Source organism: Oryx dammah, unplaced genomic scaffold, assembly GCF_014754425.2.
Source record: "Oryx dammah isolate SB20612 unplaced genomic scaffold, SCBI_Odam_1.1 HiC_scaffold_2, whole genome shotgun sequence".
Lineage (NCBI taxonomy): Eukaryota > Metazoa > Chordata > Mammalia > Artiodactyla > Bovidae > Oryx > Oryx dammah.
In genome coordinates this window covers 73,655,059-73,668,555 of record NW_024070186.1, presented here as the reverse complement: position 1 = coordinate 73,668,555, position 13,497 = coordinate 73,655,059, and the positions used below count along the sequence as shown (strand labels likewise).

The window sequence follows — 13,497 nt, the reverse complement described above, 5'->3', positions numbered from 1 at the left end:
ATATGATATGTGTCATTATCTATAGTCAACATAAATATCTATTTGTTCTAGCACCATTCATTTAATAAGACTGTTCTTTCTCCACTGAATTATCTTCCCGTTATCAAAAGTCAATTTACTAACATGCATGGGTCTATTCTGGATTCTCTCTGTGTTCTGTTGATCTATGTCTATCCTTACATTGCCTCACATACTGTATATCTAAAGTAAAACTTAAAATCAAATAGTGCAATTTCTTCATCTTTGTTCTTCTCTTAATAATATTAGGCATTTGCAATTCTATATATATTTTAGAATCAGCTTGTCACCTCTCTAGAAACAAAAAACCTTGCTTTTATTGTGAATTAAACAGTGCTTAAACAAATATACAAATTTAGGGGAGACCAAGATGATTACGTAGGATTCTCTTAAACATCCCTCCTCCCACAGACACACACAGAGCAATTCCCTCTGAGAGAAATCAGAAACTGGCTGAGTGACTTCTACATGTTGGGCAAATGAGAAAATATCCACATGGAAATGGGTAGGAAAGATGGAGACATACACTCAATGTACACCAGTTCCTTCACCCAGCACAATACCATATAAGCAGGAGAGAACCCTCAACTCTGAAATGAACCGTGACCTGAAGAGTGAAAGTTTTAAACCACACATCTAGAATCCCAACTTTTATTCATCTCCTTCCTTGTTACAAAAATGATTTAAACATTATACCTTTTAACTGAGGGTATAAAGGGAGATAAGCAAGTACAGTTAAATTACCTAGTTAAATGCATGGTTGAAAACAATCTGCCAATGTTCTTTTAATATCAGAAAGTGAGCAGTGATTTTAATCTAATGTAAGTTCAAGTCTGTTAACTCCATAAATAAGACTGCAATTACTGATCTAAAAATAGTTAAGTGAAAACCTATACAACAATGAATATGAACAAAATATTGCTATTCACACATGGCTAAATCTCACAAATATAACATTGAGGGAAAGAAGTCAGACATAAAAGAATACCTACTGTAATTCCACTTATCTAAACTCTAAAACAGACTAAACTAGTCTAGAAGTCAGGTTAATGATTACCTTTGGAGAGAATGAATGGGAGCAACAACTGCTAAGGCCCCAATGAGTGTTTTTCCAAGAGTTGTTCTATTTCTTCACTTGGGTGGTGGTAATACAGGTGTGATCAACTTTAAAAATTCATTCAGTGGTACACACAAGATTTGTACACTTCTCTGTATGTATCCTAGATTGCAATAAAAAGTTTGAAAACTTAAGGAAGAAAAACCTTTATTGTGTAAGGGTTTGGCATGCCAGCTGTGTATTGCACTTAATATGTTAAAAGGTTGCATTAATGATTCAAGATATTGCTTAACAGTTATTGAATACTGAAATAAGAAACTACTTTGAATGACTGAATGTCTCAAATTGGTTTAAATAATACATGGAAGATGGATTCCAAGTGTAAGCCTGAGTAGAGTGAAAAGAAAGTAGCCTGTGAACTCAAGATCCCTGAGACTAGAATTCTAAGCAGATCTTTTCTCAGAAAGTATGAGGAAATAGGCAAGAGTTGTGGTCTTTGGTGAGACGTGGGAACTAGGCAAGCTGCTCCTTTGGGGTCTAGTGAATACCATGTTAGCACAGTGTGGAACAGATAGTAAGAGAGTAAGAGAGACATGGGCATTGGACATGTTGTCTTGGGGTAACTTGGCAGAATTACTCAATTCACCTTGAAGGGAAGAAACTTGAAGAATGATTTTATTTCCTTTTTTTTTCCCGGAAACTGATCTGATTTCTTTATTTTGGGGTTTGCTTATATACCTTTTGTTACACATAGGGATGAATAGAGAGTCACACGGGGGTCTTAGGGATATTACATCATTTTCTGGCCATGAGTAAGACCGATTTTATTTCCTAATTGCATTTTATCTTCTGTCTGCTAAATTGCATCTTTAGAAATCCTTGTGTTTGCTCAGTAAGCTTTCTGGTATTTCATTGAGACAGATGGCCACACGAGTTATAGAAAACTCTCGTGGTATAATTATAAAGTGCTACTTATTTTGTACAGATTCCTACCACTATGCTATATAGGTGGGAAATTAGTATCAGGATTATCACCTCTGAATTATTAAGTATAATAATATAAATGAATTGTCCAATGGTAAAGAATCCTCCTGCAAAGCAGGAGACCCTGGTTTGATTCCTGGGTTGGGAAGGTCCCCTGGAAACGGGATAGGCTACCCCACTCCAGTGTTCTTGGGCTTCTCTGCTGGTGACTCAGACAGTAAAGAATCTGCCTGCAATGTGGGAGACCTGGGTTTGATCCCTGGGTTGGGAAGATCCCCTGGAGGAAGGCATGGCAACCCCCTCCAGTATTCTTGCCTGGAGAATCCCCATGGACAGAGGAGCCTGGCGGGCTACAGTCCACGGGGTTGCAGAGAGTTGGACACAACTGAGTGACTAAACACGGCACACATAGTAAAGGAGAAATAATAATGAAAGATGTTGGTATAAAGAAGGTGTAAGAGAAAATACAAGAGTAGTGACAGAGGAAGGTGAGAGAAAACAGTGTTGAAAGAGCAGACAGGCTTGGTTTTCAGCAAGAGAAGCAGAGAGATGAAAGAAGAGAGGGGATAAGTATGAAACATGGTACTGTCTGTAGATATTCTGAATTTCTAGAAGACAGAAGGAATCAAAGGCAGTATTGAGATAAAACGCACAGTAAGAATGGGCAGGTATATGGGGCACCAAAACAAAAAGTAAGAAGGGATTTTTCTTAGAACTGTTTAGTGAATAAAAGAAACACCAAGGGACTTTCCTGGTGCTCCAGAGGTTAAGACTCCACGCTTCCACTGCAGGGGGCATGGGTTTGATCCCTGGTTGGTGAATTAAGATACTGTATGCCTCACGGTGTGACAAAAAAAAAAAAGACAAGAAACACTGACATGTGAGAAGGTTGTGAGGATATACCGGATACTGCTAATAAAAGGAGAGAGTGGGAGCTTAGAAAAGGCAACCTAAAAAGTTAGAAACATAATCAAGCATTTGAAGAGAGTAGTAGTATATCCAGGGCCAAAGAGTTCATAAATTTCCAGTGTGTGCTCTTAACAGAGGTTTATATCAGCAAATGGAGGAAAAGGAAATAAAGTTGTAAGTATATGTTTTTTTGAAAGAGAAAGGGATATTGTAAATCATATGTACGTCCTCTGAAATTGTGAAATACCCCTAACATTCCTGCTGACACATCTAGGCTAGAGCTTAAACTATAGCTTAAACTATTTTGCCTCATTGTCAGGTCATGTTTTAAACTACAAGAATCGCCTCAGCCTTAACACATGAACAGGCGGTTGCTTTGCAAAGGATATTGTCAATTGTAATGGTCTTGGCACAGAAAACCTATAGTCACCTATGTGTGAGGTAGGACTGGAAAGCTGACGTCTAGAGAAACACAAATGTGGGGATGGGAAAGGAAAAAGAAATGATGCAAAGGTGACCTTAAGGAATTTGAAATTCCTCAAAGTTGTGGTAAACACTTTTCATGTTAAGTTATTAGCCAAAGTCAAGGGCAAGTTTCTGATTGTTTCTGATGTTTCCAGTAATGGAAAGAAGAAAACGTAAGAGAATCTACAAGCAGAAATACCATTGTCGGTGTAATAAGGACTGTTTCTAAGAACAGAGATAGTTGACATATAAGAATGGACTGCTAATTTTCTACATAAGTTATGGGAAAATAAAATAAAATATACCAACATGGGATAAAGGGATTGCATCTAGAGCTAATAAACACTGATTCTTGGCTGGCTGGTGTTCATTCATACATTGCAACAAGTCTATTAAGCACCTATGATGTGTCAGGCATCATGGTACCATATACTGATTGGTAAAAATGGGTGAGACATTGTCTTTTAGGAAAGCACACTCTTTAAGGAGAGTCAGAAATATAAATAAATCTCTGAAATCTATTCATCTAGTTGAATATAATTAAAACATAATACAGATATTCATCCTTGGTATTTTTTCACTTCCCCTTTCAATTTCTCTCTCTCCTCAGGTCCTTGCTCCCAGTTACCTTTTGGAGTCCTCCCCAGGATATATGCTGGTAGGGATATGAAGTACTGTTAATACGGAACCCTTGTTTTAAAAAAAATAGGTTTTGGGAAATTCCCTGGCAGTTCATTGGTTAGGATTCTGTGCTTTCACTGTTGGGGGCCGTGGGTTTAATCCCTGGTCGAGGAGCTAAGATCCTGCAAGCCTCTTGGGACAACTCCCCCACCCCACCAAGAAGGAAGGGTTTTTGGCAGGGAGTAAATACAATATACTCTCATTGAAAACACGGACTTCCCAGGTGGGTACAATGGTAAAGAACTTACCTGCCAACGCAGGAGATGCAGATATGATCCCTGGGTTGGAAAAATCCCCTGGAGTGGGAAATGGCAGCCCACTCCAGTATTCTTGCATGGAATATTCCATGGACGGGGGAGCCTGGTGAGCTATAGCTGATGGGGTCACAAAGAGTTGGACACAACTGAGCAACTGAACACGCACGCATTGAAAACACAGATAAGAATATAAAAGAAGATAGCAACCCTCATAATCCCATTATCCTGGGCAAAGTTAGCTCTTGTTATTTTTGTTTTTCATGTCTAGCTGTCCATTGGAGAAATAAATGGCAACCCACTCCAGTATTCTTGCCTGGAGAATTCCATGGACCCGAGGAGCCTGGTGGGCTATAGTCCATGGGGTCACAAAGGGACATGAATAAGAAACTAACACTTTCACTCTCAGCTATCCATATCTTTCCCTCTGCATTTCTATCTAGCATTCTTTAAAAAAAAAAAAACAAATTTTATATACATACTGTTTTATAACTTGTTTTTTCCACGCTGTATATCATGGACCTATTTCCCTGGTTTTGACATAGATCTACAGTCTCGCTTTAAATGGCTGCAGAGCATTCCTTTATGTGGCTATAGGACTATTTAATTCGAACTCTTTAATTGAGGCCCTTAATTAGTCTTCCTGGCCCTTCTTCAAGCATGTATATGTATTCAGAAGGCCCTCTCTTTGATTGTGTGAGATTAGAAGAACCTGTCAGAATAAAACTTGACACAAAGGAAAGTGAAATGAAAATGGTTGATGAAAGGGACATTTTTTAATTTAAATGTTATAATAATTTCTTGCAAATGAGATGATCTTTTCATTCTTTTGAATCTCTGAAAGTGTCTGAGAGACTTCAAGTCAAATCCTATTACACCTGTTTAGAATGAAGTATCAAAGCTTCTACAAAGGGGCTTTTAAAAAAATTATTTATTTTTTAATTGAAGGGCAATTGCTTTACAGAATTGTGTTGGTTCCTGCCAAACATCAACATGAATCAGCCATAGGTATACATATGTCCCTCCCTCTTGAACCTCCCTCCCACCTCCCACCCCATCCCACACCTCTAGGTTGTTACAGAGCTCAGTTTGAGTTCCCTGAATTATACAGCAAATTCCTGTTGGATATCTAGTTTACATATGGTAATGTAAGTTTCCATGTTACTCTTTCCATACATCTCACGCTTCTCCTTTCTACCCACCGAGTTGTGTCCATAAGTCTGTTGTCTATGTCTATGTCTCCATTACTGCCCTGAAAATAATTTCGTCAGTACCATCTTTCTAGATTCCATATATATGTGTTAGTATACAATATTTGTTTTTCTCTTTCTTACTTCACTCTGTATAATAGGCTTTAGGTCCATCCACCTCATTCAGTTCAGTTCAGTTCAGTTGCGTCTGACTCTTGACCCCATGAATTGCAGCACACCAGGAGTTCACTCAACTCCCGGAGTTCACTCAAACTCACGTCCATCGAGTCGGTGATGCCATCCAGCCATCTCATCCTCTGTCCTCCCCTTCTCCTCCTGCACCCAATCCCTCCCAGCATCAGAGTCTTTTCCAATGAGTCAACTCTTCACATGAGGTGGCCAAAGTACTGGAGTTTCAGCTTTAGCATCAGTCCTTCCAATGAACACCCAGGACTGATCTCCTTTAGGATGGACTGGTTGGACCTCCTTGCAGTCCAAGGGACTCTCAAGAGTCTTCTCCAACACCACAGTTCAAAAGCATCAATTCTTCAGCGCTCAGCCTTCTTCACAGTCCAACTCTCACATCCATACATGACCACTGGAAAAACCATAGCCTTGACTAGACAGACCTTTGTTGACAAAGTAATATCTCTGCTTTTGAATATGCTATCTAGGTTGGTCATAACTTTCCTTCCAAGGAGTAAGCATCTTTTAATTTTAAGGCTGCAATCACCATCTGCAGTGATTTTGGAGCCCCAAAAAAGAAAGTCTGACACTGTTTCCACTGTTTGCCCATCTATTTCCCATGAAGTGATGGGACCAGATGCCATGATCTTAGTTTTCTGAATGTTGAGCTTTGAGCCAACTTTTTCACTTTTCTCTTTCACTTTCATCAAGAGGCTTTTTGTTCCTCTTCACTTTCTGCCATAAGGGTGGTGTCATCTGCATATCTGAGGTTGTTGATATTTCTTCCGGCAATCTTGATTCCAGCTTGTGCTTCTTCCAGCCCAGCGTTTCTCATGATGTACTCTGTATATAAATTAAATAAGTAGAGTGACAATATACAGCCTTGATGTACTCCTTTTCCTATTTGGAACCAGTCTGTTGTTCCATATCCAGTTCTAACTGTTGCTTCCTTAGAACTGACCTAAATGCATTCCTTTTTTTGACTAATATTCCATGTGTATGTGCACCACAGCTTCTTTATCTATTCATCTGTTAGTGAACATCTAGGTTGCTTCCATGTCCTAGCTATTGTAAATAGTGCTATAATGAACGTTGGGGCCCATGTGTCTTTTTCAATTTTGTTTTCCTTAGAAAACAAAATAGTGGGATTGCTGGGTCATATGGTGGTTTTATTCCTAGTTTTTTAAGGAATAAAAAAACTCCGTACTGTCTTCCATAGTGGCTGTATCAATTTACATTCCCACCAACAGTGCAAGAGGGTTCCTTTTCTTCACACCCTTTCCAGCATTTATTGTTTGTAGACTTTGATGACGGCCATTCTGACCGGTGTGAGGCGATATCTCATTGTAGTCTCGATTTGCATTTCTCTAATAATGAGCGATGTTGAGCATCTTTTCATGTATTTATTAGTCATTTGTATGTCTTCTTGGGAGAAATGTCTGTTTATGTCTTTTTCCCACTTTTTTATTGGGTTGTTTGTTTTCTGGTATTGACTTGCATGAGCTGCTTGTGTATTTTGGAAATTAATCCTTTGTCAGTTGTTTCATTTGCTGTTATTTTCTCCTGTTCTGAGGGTTGTTTTTTCACCTTGTTTATAGTTTCCTTTGCTGTGCAAAAGCTATTAAGTTTAATCAGGTCCCACTTGTTTATTTCTGTTTTTATTTCCATTACTCTAGGAGGTGGGTCATAGAGGATCTTGCTGTTATTTATGTCATAGAATGTTCTGCCTATGTTTTCCTCTAAGAGGTTTATAGTTTCTAGTTACATTTAGGTCTTTAATCCATTTTGAGTTTATCTTTATGTATGGTGTTAAAAAGTGTTCTAATTTCATTCTTTTGCATGTAGCTGTACAGTTTTCCCAGCATCACTTATTGAAGAGTCTGTCTTTGCCCCATTGTATATTCTTGCCTCCTTTGTCAAAAGTAAGGTACCCATAGTTATGTGGGTTTATCTCTAGGCTTTTTATCTACAAGAGGGCTCTTTACCTCAGTGTTTGTGGAGATTATCATAAATGCATTGAGGAGCCAGTGCTACCTGGAAGGTTATTTATTGGGACAGTCAATCGAGGAGAGACTCCACTGACCCCAATCTTCAGTGATAAGGGAGTCAGAAGTTAGGTGTGGCTAAGGAACACTGAAGTGTGTGGGAATGAGGACCCACATGCCCATGAGGCATGTGAGATGTCAGGAGATTGTCTAGGGCAGTCCTAAACCTGCTTGGTAGGGCTGTGTTGTTTTGGGAATTTAGAGGGGACATGGTAGTCCCTGGGCTTCCCTGATGGCTCCGACAGTAAAGAACCTGCTTGCAGTGCAGGAGATGCTGGAGACTCGGGTTTGATCCTGGGGTTAGGAAGATCCCCTGGAGGTGGAAATGGCAGCCCACTCCAGTATTCGTGCCTGGAGAGTCCCATGGATGGAGGAGCCTGGTGGGCTACAGTCCATGGAGTCGCAAAGAGTTGGATACGACTGAAGCAACTGAACATGTGCATACACATGGTAGTCATTGCAGGTAAGTGGTTAAGACTAGGAAAGGGCCTGTGTCTGGCTGGCCCTAAGACCATGAGAAACTTCATGCTGTAGTTTGTAGGGAGAATTGGATATGGATGTCATGCCTTGGTGTTTCAGAGGACAATCACCATAGTGATGGAGGTGGCCATGAAGAGCAGGTAGAGGCAGAAGAGCAGGGAGTCCATCATGTGGCTTAACTGCACCCACAGGCTGGCCAAGTGCTGCTTCTGAGTCCTGTTTTCCTGCTAGGTCCTTGCTGACCGAGGGAGCCTATTTAGCTCTCTCTCTGGGACCTGGCACCTTCCCCACAAACTCCATGGGCTCCTTCACACCTATGGTGAGACAGAGACTCAGCTGTGGGCCACCAAGGTCACCTGGGGGATTGTGGGGAAGGAGGCAGGAGCAGAAAAGCGGAGGTGATGTAGGAGGAAGCATGGGCAGTGCTGACTTCCCTCACCAGGCAGGCGGTCAAGACCCATGTTTCCCTTCTGGGGCACAGCGGGGCAGCATGTCCTTGGGCTGGTGCAGTGTAGAAGCAGGAAATGGAGCCAGCGAGGCATGGGTGGGGGCTGGGTGGTGGCCAGGTGCAGCAGGTAGGAGATGAAGATGGTCTCCAGCAGGCTGAGCACCATCAGGGACAGACACAGGGCAAAATAGACACCTGGAGGGAAGTGGGGCCTGCCTGAGGGCCAGAGGCACCAGCCAGGACTTTGTTCTTCTCTTCCAATCCCACCCTGGGAAGCACAGCCTCTTTTGCCCAGTATATCTCCCTTCCCTGAGCCAATTCAGCCAGTCCCTCCCACCCTTCTCTTCTCAAGAGCTGGAGGGGCCATACTGATGAGGGGGGTGCCACTGGCAGGGAGTAAGTCATTCATCATGAGCAGGAAGACATTGTAACCCAGCAGAAGAGTTATCTTGAATGGGGCACGGTTCTTTTTATTATTATTATTATTTTATTTTAATTGGAGGCTAATCACTTTACAATATTGCATTGGTTTTGCCATACATTGACATGAATCCACCAGGGGTGTATACGTGTTCCCAATCCTGAACCCCCCTCCCACCTCCCTCCCCATCCCATCCCTCTGGGTCATCCCAGTGCACCAGCCCCGAGCACCCTATATCATGCATTGAACCTGGACTGGTGATTCGTTTCACATATGATAATATACATGTTTCAGTGCCATTCTCCCAAATCATCCCCCCCTCACCCTCTCCCACAGAGTCCAAAAGACTGTTCTATACATCTGTGTCTCTTTTGTTGTCTCACATATAGGGTTATCGTTTCCATCTTTCTAAATTCCATATATATGTATTAGTATACTGTATTGGTGTTTTTCTTTCTGGCTTACTTCACTCTGTATAATAGGCTCCAGTTTCATCCACCTCCTTAGAACTGATTCAAATGTATTCTTTTTAATGGGTGAGTAATATTCCATTGTGTATATGTACCACCAGCTTTCTTATCCATTCATCTGCTGATGGACATCTAGGTTGCTTCCATGTCCTGGCTTTTATAAACAGTGCTGTGATGAACATTGGGGTACATGTGTCTCTTTCAGTTCTGGTTTCCTCAGTGTATATGCCCAGCAGTGGGATTGCTGGATCATATGAAAGTTCAACATTCAGAAAACTAAGATCATGGCATCTGGTCCCATCACTTCATGGGAAATAGATGGGGAAACAGTGGAAACAATGTCAGACTTTTATTTTGGGGGGGCTCCAAAATCACTGCAGATGGTGATTGCGGCCATAAAATTAAAAGACGCTTACTCCTTGGAAGGAAAGTTATGACCAACCTAGATAGCATATTCAAAAGCAGAGACATTACTTTGCCAGCAAAGGTCCATCTAATCAAGGCTATGGTTTTTCCAGTGGTCATGTATGGATGTGAGAGTTGGACTGTGAAGAAAGCTGAGTGCTGAAGAATTGATGCTTTTGAACTCTGGTGTTGAAGAAGACTCTTGAGTCCCTTGGACTGCAAGGAGGTCCAACCAGTCCATCCTAAAGGAGATCAGTCCTGGGTGTTCATTGGAAGGACTGATGCTAAAGCTGAAACTCCAGTACTTTGGCCACCTCATGCGAAGAGTTGACTCATTAGAAAAGACCCTGATGCTGGGAGGGATTGGGGGCAGGAGGAGAAGGGGAGGACAGAGGATGAGATGGCTGGATGGCATCACTGACTTGATGGATGTGATTCTGAGTGAACTCCGGGAGTTGGTGATGGACAGGGAGGCCTGGCGTGCTGCGATTCATGGGATCACAAAGAGTCGGACACGAGTGAGGGACTGAACTAAACTGATGGCAGTTCTATTTCCAGTTTTTTAAGGAATCTCCACACGGTTCTCCATAGTGGCTGTACTAGTTTGCATTCCCACCAACAGTGTAAGAGGGTTCCCTTTTCTCCACACCCTCTCCAGCATTTATTGCTTGTAGACTTTTGGATAGCAGCCATTCTGACTGGCATGAAATGGTAACTTATTGTGGTTGAGGCAAGGTTCTTATTTCCTGCTGTCAGGAAAAAAAAAGCTGAGGGTGTCAGTGGTGACCGGAAAGCTACTGGGCACTAAGAGGTTTAAAATGAAGAGGCTGGGCCTGCACCTGTTGGCCATCTGGTGGGAAGGAGTGTGGAGAATGTGGCAAATAACTGATGCCAGAGTGCTCAGCTCTATATTTGCTTATTCATTCTTTGCTGATGTCCAGTTAGGCTGGTCATGGGTTGACCTCTCTGGGTAATAGATGCATTGAATTGTGCCCTCTTCAGAAGTGCCACCAATTTCATTGTCTAATTTCCCCTTATGTCCCACTTTCTGGGAACACAATTATAGACTTTTGTGGGCAAATGGGGCCCTTTAGACCATTGGACAGGACCATCCATTTTTATAAAAGTCCAGCTGCTTCTCCTGTCTGCAGGGCAGATGCCTTGAGGATCCTTCTTGAGGGCAGTTAGGGTAGAAAGTGGAATGAGGAGCAGGTGCTCAACTCCTTAGAATTATTTTTACATCCTAAAGGGCCTTAGATTAAGAGGAAAATCAAGAGCAACTCGGAAGTCAAACAGGGGCCCCTGGACTTACATAGGAAATGATTTGGTTATATAGGTTGCTGTCCATCAACATCTTTGGGGTTGCCTTGCTGGTGTTCAGAAGCTCCCACTCCCCCTGGGTCTCAGTGACATTTCAAGATATATCTGTTATCACCCACAATTCCTTGTCCAGGAGCATGCTATCCACTGCAAGTAGGCCAGCGTAGCTCAGTCCAGAGTGTCCTCAAATCTCCTGCCCAAAAGATTCAATTCCTCCCCCACTGAGCTTCTTCCACAGATTCTCCTCTCTGTCCTTTTAAAGTAGGCATCTAGGTTTTCCCAGAAGTGGGTCATAGGACAAGCAATTCATATACGTGTGGGCTGCAGCATTAGGAGGTTTTTTTTTTTGGTTGTTAGGGTCAAAGTTATGGGAAGATTAGTTATGACTCAAACACGAGTCAAGAATTTTTGGAGGGACTTTCCTGGTGGTCCAGTGGTTAAGAATCCGCCTGCCAATGCAGGGGACACAGGTTTGATCCCTGGTATCCCCTGAATTGGCTAAGGGGAACTAAGATCCCACATGCCTTGGGGCAGCTAAGCCTGTACCACAACCACTGAAGCCCATGTACCCTAGAGCCCATGTTCCGCAACTAGAGAGAAAACCTGCGTGCAGCAACGAAGACCCAGCACAGCCAAAAATAAGGTAATAAAATAAATAAAAAGAATTTTGGGAGTCTTTCCTATTTTTCTTCTCAGTTCCCCAATTCTATGTGTTGTTTCAGTGGAATAAATCTTGAACAGCTCAGTATGTTTATAATTCCATGCATGCCAGTTATAATGATTTATTTGTCTGATTCTACCATAGGACACATGGTAGCTTCAGTTACATTAATTACTGGTTAAAGTGTATTGGCTGTTAATGTTAACAGGCTTGAGCTAAAAATTATACATGTGCAGCAGGACAGGGTCAGGTTAGACTCATTTGGTGGAAGGGCTATCTAAGGTAAAGCAGTAGTTTTTGTTTATTTTTTTAACTTTATTGAGAAATTAAAGCAGTAGTTCTTAATCCTGTCTGCACATTAGTGTCACCTGGGGAGATAGAAAGAAATCACAGTAGTAGAACCCCATTTGGAACAATTACTTGGAATTTCTGGGGTAATGCATAGTTATTGGTATTTTTAAAAGGCTTCGGTGGGCAGCCAGAGTTGAGAAGCACTGATCTAAAACCTTCCTAAATAATGCCTGCATCACTGATATATCTTCCTCTGAACCCTAAATGGCTGCCACAACGTGTCTCACGGGAACTGAAAGTGAGCATGCAGGTCTGTTGGTCAAATGGAAAGTAGGTGGGTTATAGGTGCTGGTCACCTTCCTTGGCCTGTGGTACTATAATTCGACCTTGGCTGCTGAGATATGTAGTGAGACCTGGAGGTACCTGATCCACATCCACGCTGCTCGTGAGAGGCAGAGAGAGATAGGCGCTGTGGGTGCCTTCATCAGCTTGTGTCTCCCTCCCTTCCCAGGTCTTCTATTGTGCTCACTCTTGGGGCTATTTCTCTAAGGTCACTCTCTCTCGTCTCTTCTGCTCATAGTGTTTTGTGAGAGTCAACTCATTGAGACTGTGCCCTGATCTGAATCTGCTGGTGTCCCTGTGCCCTGCACTCACCCTTGGTTGCTCTTTTCAGATGGGCTTCATGCTGGCTTTCCCTGACCCGGATATACACGATTCCACGATGCTAATGTCTGGAAGCCACAGGTTCTCAGCTGATACAGTGAGTCTGTTGTTGCTGATGCACTCTACTGTGTTCCTGGTAATGAAAGGCTTGTCCCACATCTACAGCCAGGTCAGTAGAAGCAAAGGTGAGTGATGGTGGAGCCACTCCAGCCCTTCCCTTTCTTCTTCTCTTTCTTTTTGGCCATACTAAATGGCAGGCAAAACTTTCCCATACCAGGGATCAAACCCGTGTCCCCTGCAGTGGAAGCACAGTCTTAACCACTGGACCACCAGGGAAGTAGTCTTTAAACTCTGATCCTCTTACTTCCACTGGGGTCCCTAATGACCACACCCTGTCTCCCCTACTTTATTAGCCAAGTATCATTGGCTGTGGAGAAGGAAATGATCACCCACTCCAGTATTCTTGCCTAGGGAATCCCAGGGACGGAGGAGCCTGGTGGGCTGCCGTCTATGGGGTTGAACAGAGTCGGACATGACTGAAGCAACTTA

The 13,497-nt window shown here is 42.4% G+C and overlaps 1 pseudogene; it reads right to left on the bottom strand.

The window, feature by feature from the left end:
• Positions 1 to 8,521: 8,521 nt before the first annotated feature.
• On the bottom strand, positions 8,522 to 13,107 carry LOC120881792 (annotated as a pseudogene).
• Positions 13,108 to 13,497: the final 390 nt, after the last annotated feature.